This window comes from Uloborus diversus, chromosome 6, assembly GCF_026930045.1.
Source record: "Uloborus diversus isolate 005 chromosome 6, Udiv.v.3.1, whole genome shotgun sequence".
NCBI lineage: Eukaryota > Metazoa > Arthropoda > Arachnida > Araneae > Uloboridae > Uloborus > Uloborus diversus.
Window position 1 is genome coordinate 61,162,624 of NC_072736.1, and position 7,933 is coordinate 61,170,556.

The window sequence follows — 7,933 nt, forward strand, 5'->3', positions numbered from 1 at the left end:
ATCCTGTTGTACCTCTGATGTGGAAAATGTTTGCAACATTGCATTAAAATGCAAGACTCAAGTTAAATATACATTAGGAATTCATTTTTTAAAAATAATAATACGTATACATGTGTAAAAATAAGAAGCGTATCATTAGGTATATTTCACATAATAGCTTACACATAGGCAGCAGGCACAATGTATACATACATATATGAGCATTCCACCGCCACTTGCGGGACGATTCGACTCTGTAATTTCACCAACATGTTGTTATAGATCTTAATATTTTAGTTAAACTGGAGTATGCACATTTTTTTTTTTATCTTTACATTTGGGACAAAGATATTCCTGACACAGTATTATTTTTATTAATTAACTTTGTTACTTAAAATTTAGATTATTTGCATGCGTCACGTGTGGGCTATCCAAAGCCTTGTAGTTTGCTATATGCATTATTTAATATTTTTGGTCCATTAATATAGCAATCAGAAAACGAATTGTAGTTTTTGAAAGCTAAAGTTCCAACGAAAATTAAACATATCTCATGTTTTTGAGAAGTAATGATTTAATTCGTCGAAAAAAATTTGTAAATTTGCCATTCCAATGAAAACGATTTTGTTCCGCACGTGATGTTTCCTATATTTAATTTAAAAAAAAAGGAATAATTTAAAAAAGTATAATGACAAAATGTTTTGCTTGAGGAGTCTCATCACATACTTTTGTAAGTAATTTCTTATGCAACAAAATTTTGTTCATTGTCGTTTTAAATTATTATTTTTAATGAAATGTATGAATCATCACGTACGGGACAACATTAATGTTTTCCGTGAAATGGGTGGGCGGAAAGCAATGTTCATAAAAGGAGGGAAAATAATTTTTTTCCTGAAAAAACGTAAATTTGTACGCACACATCCACCCACCCAAGCAAAAATGATTTTTAATTTAAATTCTGCTTCAACTAAGGCTTGAATGAACACAGACGATTTGTAACAAAAACGACGAAAATTAATCTGTCTAAATAAATATTAAAAACAACGAGCTAGACTTGTTCTCGTCGTAAAATAAAAAATCACCGAAACATCAAAACGGTCAGGTGAGGTAAATAAGCAATTCGTCCCCCCTCCTCCCCCCATTATTTAAAAAAAACTTATGTCTTCAACATCTTATTTTCACGGAACGAGTTTTTAGTTTTTGTTTAAAAAGCAAATTTGTTTTTCCCCTTTTGGAAAAAAAGGAAGAGAAAGATAACATGTGCTGCCACCTTTTGTCTACCGCAGAAAGTTTTTTCTTCTACCGCAAAATTTTCTTTTCATTTTTTAGTAGAATAGAATATGTGTAATATTTTATTAAGTCAACATTTATCATAGTTAATTGTCCTTTATTTCTCTTTGGTAAGTTGACATTCAAAGATTATTCATTCATATATGTATATATATATAATTTAAAATATATTATCCTATAAATTAAAAAAAAAAAACTTTTCCATTAAAACTCTGGTCCAACATTTAGGGGGTGGTGGTCAAGGAGGGTCAAGTGTTGTTTTCCGATGAAATTTTGCACTGAATATATCCCTTTGCCTCCTCCCCCACACTTGAAAAATTTGAAACGACAGCCTAGTGAAACTTGATTACAAGTGCGATAAGAGGTAAATTTAAATTTACTCAACAAAGCATATCAAATGGATGGACAACGTTCATATTTAAAAATCGAAAGGAAATAGTAGAATTTTTCTACAGTTTAATTCGAAACCGACTCTATCACTCCTCACTTGGTTTGATGGGATACATTATTTTAATGAAAGATATTTCTTCAAGCCCGTCAATTAGAGAGGTCAGAAGTGGTCGATTACCTCCCCTGCCTTTCAAAAACTAATTGTTTTTTACATGTAAGGGTTTTGTTGTTTTCCGGTAAAATCTGCAATGAATATTCAACCTTGCCCCCCCCCCCCTTAACACCACTCCTCTCTCTGAAGCATTCAAAATTACAGGTCTGTGTTTCGAGTTAAAATTTTAAATTAGAAAATCGATTCGCAAGCGAATAATACAGCGAATTTTAGTTAATCGAATTTAATAGTGGGGATCGCTGTTATAATCTGTAATCTTTATACATAAAAGACTAATCTCTGTCCGGATGTCCGGGGTAAACTTCAAAACTACTGGAGGGATTTTAACCATTTTTTCACCATAGATAGCTACAAAATCGGGGACCAACTTAGGCTATAATTTATCACTAAAAAACTTAGTTTAAGAAGGTCGTGATCGAAAACAGTAAATGTCAAGTAATTTCCACATCAAATGATTAAAGATTAAGCCCATTGTTTCGAAAATTTGTTGCTTTACAACAGCAATATTAAAAGTAATCATAATGTAAATTTTGAATCAAGGCCCATCTGGAGCAAGCATGACATTGCTTTCTTAGGAGTTGCATCCTCATCTTTAGACATAAAGGGTTAATCTCTGTCCAGATGTCCGGGGTAATGTTCAAAACTACTAGAGGGATTTTAACCATTTTTTCACCATAGATAGCTACATATTCGCGGAACAAGTTAGGCTATAATTTATTGCTAAAAAACTTAGTCTAAAAACGTCGTGATCGAAAACAGTAAATGTCATGTAATTTCCACATCAAATGATTAAAGATTGTTTCGAAAATTCGTTGCCTAACAACAGCAATATTAAAGGAATTGCATCCTCATCTTTATACATAAAGGGCTGATCTCTGTCCGGATGTCCGGGGTAAACTTCAAAACTACTGGACGGATTTTAACCATTTTTTCACCATAGATAGATACATTACGAGGAAGCAAATTAGGCTATAATTTATTCCTTAAAAACATAGTTGTAAAAAGTTATGGTGGAAAACAGTAAATTTCATATCATTTCCCCATTAAATAATTAAATTTGTAACTCCAATAAATTATAGGGGGCGCAGCAACCACTGTCTAATGGTGGATGAAAAAAGGTGAAACAAACATATGCCATAACTTATAACTTGCTTTGACGTTTAGTGAATGACAGTACTTTTTCATCGTATTTGTGCGAAGCTTTCTTTTTTAGCCTACTTTCCCAGTAAAAGTCAGAAAAAGAAGAAAAAAGCATGAAAGAAGGCTCAATGCATCTTAAAAATATCGCGAAAAACAAAAAAAGTCAAAGATAATTAAAATAATTAAATAAATATCGAAAAATTAAAAATTGGAAAGTAGGGTATTGAGATGGGGAAAAATGTCTGTCGATCTGTCTGTCTGCCCCCCCCCCCCTAATAACTTTTGAATGAATAGTCCGATTCGAAAAAACTTTTTTTTGTTCGAAAGATCTCGGCGAGGACACCTCATTCCCATATTTTACTTTTTGATTTGAACTATTTTTTGTTTAATTTTGAACAGTTCAAAAAAACTTAACATTAGCGTCTACGGGGAAATTCAAGGCAATTCCGAACTGTGAGGCGAATTTGCTTCAAACAAACTTTGTAGGAAAAAGCTTTTGATGAAAAACTTGTATGTAAAATATCTTTTTGATTTCAACAATCTTCCATTCAATTTTGAACAGTTCAAATCCCTTAGCAATAGCGCCTACGGGGAAACTGAAAGTCAATGTAGATTCTGTACTTGAAGGCGGATTTACTTCAAATAAATTTTGTTTGAAATAACTCTTGACGCCAAACTCCAGAATTCGACTCCGAGAATTTAGGGGCACTTGACTCCGACTCTGACTCCTGTGCCCGACAATTAATCGGACTCCGACTCCCCGACTTCGACTCTGACTTCGTAGTTTTGGCAAAAATTTATACACGGAGGACAAATGACTGACTCCGATTCCTAAATATTCGACTCCGACTCCTTTATCTCAAAATGAGATTGACTTCGACTCCGACTCCGCAGCTATGGTTTTAACTGTGAAATAATTATTGTAGATATGACTTGTTTTTATTTTTACGCTAAAGTTTCAATTTAGGTACTCAATTTTTTTGGCGAATTCGGAACTCCAGCGCTCGAATACGCTACCTTGCGGTGATTTACAAAACTGCAAATGAAACTAAAACATTGCCACGTTGCGTTCCACGTGTGTCTGTTGACGTAAACACAGGCAATTTGTTTTGAGTATTTATTAACGCAATCCATGTGTCTTAGTTTGCTTTCAGCTACAGAAATTAATTCGTCCCTTAGTAGTATTCTCGAGCTTCTCAAAATAATGTTAGTTTTCATTATTTCCTTAATAATTGGTGAAAGCGAAAATTCTGGATTAACAAACTTGGATAACGTTATACAAGGTAAAATTTTTTATTGTTTTGTATGAATTTGTAAGAATATGGGTTTTTTTTTTAATCTTAAATTAATTAAACTTACCATATTTTACAGCAGCATTTAGTTGGAATGGACAGTATGCAAAATATTTTCTTGAATATATTATCGTAGAACAAAATGAATAACCGATAAAGAATTTGCTTTATTCCTTTTATTCTCAGCTGAAAGGTTTCGCCAAATTTCTTTAGGGTTATAGCTTTAGTATTGTGCGAGCAAAGTAGCCTTGGCGAGATTTCGCGTTTTTAGTTAAACCATTTTTAATTTTTATCGTGAGGGGAATAAAATGGTAGTAAGATTACAGAATTCGATAAGTGAAAAGAAATAATGGTCAATCAACTGAAAAGAAAACTACCACCATATATCCGTGAGAATTTTGTTGATGATTTGCATAACATGACACAATTAAATCGTAACTCAGAAATTAGAAAAATCGAAACAGAAAATTTTTAAATTAACCGATTCGGGAATTCGAGAGAAATAACTCAGCTACAAATGGAAAACAATAAGCGCTAGCCAAGCAAGGCAAAAAAGTATCATCTTCTTTCGATAACAATTTGTAATGTCATATTGAATTTTCTAGCATTAATTGTTATTCTTGTCAGGCCACAATTATTATTTAGTTTTATCAAGAATTGATAAATATCGAATTCAACATCGTGGAAATAGCTGCTTAGAACTACAAACTACGTTGTTTGCATTAATCTTTGACGTTTAGTAATGCTTCTTGAATTCTCATTTCTTTCTACGTGGGCCAGACTATCCACAAGACTTTGAAAATTAATTTAAAAAGAATAAAGCGAAAAAATCATACGTACGAACAAAAATCACAACACTTTTAGCATTTTCTTCGTTACCATGTGCGTTTGTTTTAGTTTTTAAGTCCGCCATTAGACAGTGACTTCAGTGCCCCCTATAGTTCGTTGGAGTTGCGAATAAACTCGAAGTCATTTATGTTTCTACATAAAGATATGCGCTGACGATTTTTTTTTTTTTTTTGACAATGAAAATTATTTCTTTAAGTTGACATTTTATTGTTTTTTTTTTTTTTTTGCTTGCTTTTTTTTTGTTTTGCATTAATTCATTAAAAAAAATGTTTTTGGCAACAGGGGAAAAAGACGATTTTTTTTTTGATATGATGTATTTATTTTAATGAGCTTATTAATTTTAATAATTATTTTTTCGTTTTGAAAGCTGTTAAAGATTTTTTTTAATGGAAAAAAGTGTATTAGCTGCTTTGTTTCAAAGTTGCTGCTATTTTATTTGTTCGTTTTTTTTCCTCATCTAATTTTTTTAGATGCGTGAGGAATATTTTATTCCTAGAAATCAGCTTAAAGTATTTTAAAAATATGTTTGAAAAAATTTGCGACTTTAGCTATTTTTGAGAATATTGATCAGGTACTAGAAAGTAGTATGGGCATACGGGAAAGTAGGCTCGTCTAGTTCTAGACAGAACTTCTTGTTATTCTTCTGAGATTACATTACACTACAAACTGCTTGAAGCCGGAAATTTACCCCAAAGAAAACTCGTGGAATGGAATGTTTTACCTTTTTCTTTAGTATTGGTAATCACCGCACTTATTGCTATTTTACTTTAATGGGTAAGGAAGAAGCTCGACTTTTAGTCACGTCAAAGTGATATGTTTTGAGTTCTTTCAGTTAAAACAGAAATCGAAAGGAAGTAGCGATTGTTTCTTACATTTATTTCTGACCCAGGGCAACGCCGGGTATTTTTGCTAGTTATAGTAATAAAGTTTACATTAGCCCTAAGATAACAGTTTCTATATTCTTGTACATAGCGGCAAACACGTTTCACATTTAAATGTGAAAAGTTAATAACATTGTTTTTCTTTTTGTGTGTGGACGCGTGTGTAAGTTCATTAGTTCATTTACTTACTTACTCAGAGTAAACGTTTAGTAAAACACTAATTTTCTCCTTTTCTTTAATTTTTTTTTTCATTTAATTGAACTATTATTGCTGCGTGTTTTATTGTTCTGTTTGCTAGAAAGTTCAATGAAACACATTTGTGAAATCAAAGGTTTCTCAAATTTGCAGCATTTATTCATTTAAGAAAAAGAGGTTTCTTTTTTTTTTTTTTTTTTTTTAAATCATGATATGGAGCTTTCCAAAAACTTAATTAGAAGGTTTCACCGAAATTTTAGTATTTTAAATTCATATACTGTCAGCTCCGCTTAATCGGGTAACATAATCATAAACGAACACCCGCTAAAACGAATAAAACCTCCTGGAACCGAATGTTTCCCCATAGACGCAATGTTAAAGATCCCCGCTTAATCGAATAATCTCTCGAATAATATTAACCACCTTTCGCAATTATTTTTGTTGAGAAAAATTTTGAATGAATTTGAAAGAAATTAAGTAAGAACAATTATTTACGTCAAAATATAAAATAATATTTATCGCTGGCAACGGGTGAGAAAAACAACATTTCTTCAAAAAGTTTCCACTATTCTATCAATTTTCTTTTGCCTTTGTCATTGCAAGAAAAATAATAGTGTCGAATTTTAAACAAATGTAAGATATGGATTTTTTCAAAAAATAACCTACTGTAAAAAAGTGCCAAAACAAAGATGTTCAGAACTCAAGTTGTAAGTTAGTTTTTTAATTTTCATACCTGCTTGTATTATATATTCTAATTATTGAACTATTTTATTTTTTATTTAGCGTATTTCAAAAACTTTTTACCAATAACATTAATTTAGCAGCTGGTTTTTATTATTATTATGTTTTTTGACAAATGTTGTCAATTTAGAAAGGTAAATAAAATTTCCCCGCCTAATCAAATACCCTGCTTTATCGAAAAAGCGGGGCCGACTTATTACACAATAATTCTTAAAAATTAATTCTTAAAAATACACCGACATCCTGTTTTATTATTCTTTCTGCTAGAAATTTCATGAAACTCGTTGAGTCAAAGGATGTCGCATTTTTCATAAAGAAGAAAAGGTTTTTTCTTTTTTTGTTTATTTTGAATTAAAAAAAAAAAAATAAAAACAAGGTTCCACCGAGATTTGAACTCGGATCGCTGGATTCAAAGTCCAGAGTGCTAACCATTACACCATGGAACCCATCTTCCCATGCCGGGAATCGAACCCGGGCCGCCTGGGTGAAAGCCAGGAATCCTAACCACTAGACCACATGGGAGCTACTTTGAAGGAAATAACAAGTGATGAGTTGCGCAGTATAATACCGCATGAACTATTTTTCTTGCATGTTTTTTAAGTTCAAGAGAGATTCCGTCGAAATATATCAAAATCGAGTAAAATAAGTCGTGAAGTTTTGTTGTACTAATCATAATGGACACTTTTAGTCGCAGAAATGAAGGAAACATTTGAGAAAATTTAAATTAAAATCTCTTTTTGCTGTTTCCTTCGTCATCTTAAATTCAATGTGAAAAGCAATTATTTTTCAATACAAGTGAATGGATTGTGAAATATTTTATTGTATAACATATGGTTCGCTCAGAACTAAACTAACCTTTCTTTCACTTTTCCGTGCATTAAAATTGATTTTTCTCTGCCAGGGACGAAGCTTAGGGGACGAAAATAACGCTCTTATTCCAGTTTCAAAATAAATCTTTCAATAAACTCTTTAAAACAAATTTCCTCTCATAAAGGCCTTCTTTTTAA

General features: G+C 31.8%; 2 non-coding genes across 2 annotated transcripts; both read right to left on the reverse strand.

Moving 5' to 3' along the window:
* Positions 1-7,300: 7,300 nt before the first annotated feature.
* Positions 7,301-7,372, reverse strand: Trnaq-uug (transfer RNA glutamine (anticodon UUG)). Its single transcript has one exon. It is a non-coding gene; the product is annotated as a tRNA-Gln (tRNA).
* A 4-nt stretch (positions 7,373-7,376) lies between these two features.
* Positions 7,377-7,448, reverse strand: Trnae-uuc (transfer RNA glutamic acid (anticodon UUC)). Its single transcript has one exon. It is a non-coding gene; the product is annotated as a tRNA-Glu (tRNA).
* Positions 7,449-7,933: the final 485 nt, after the last annotated feature.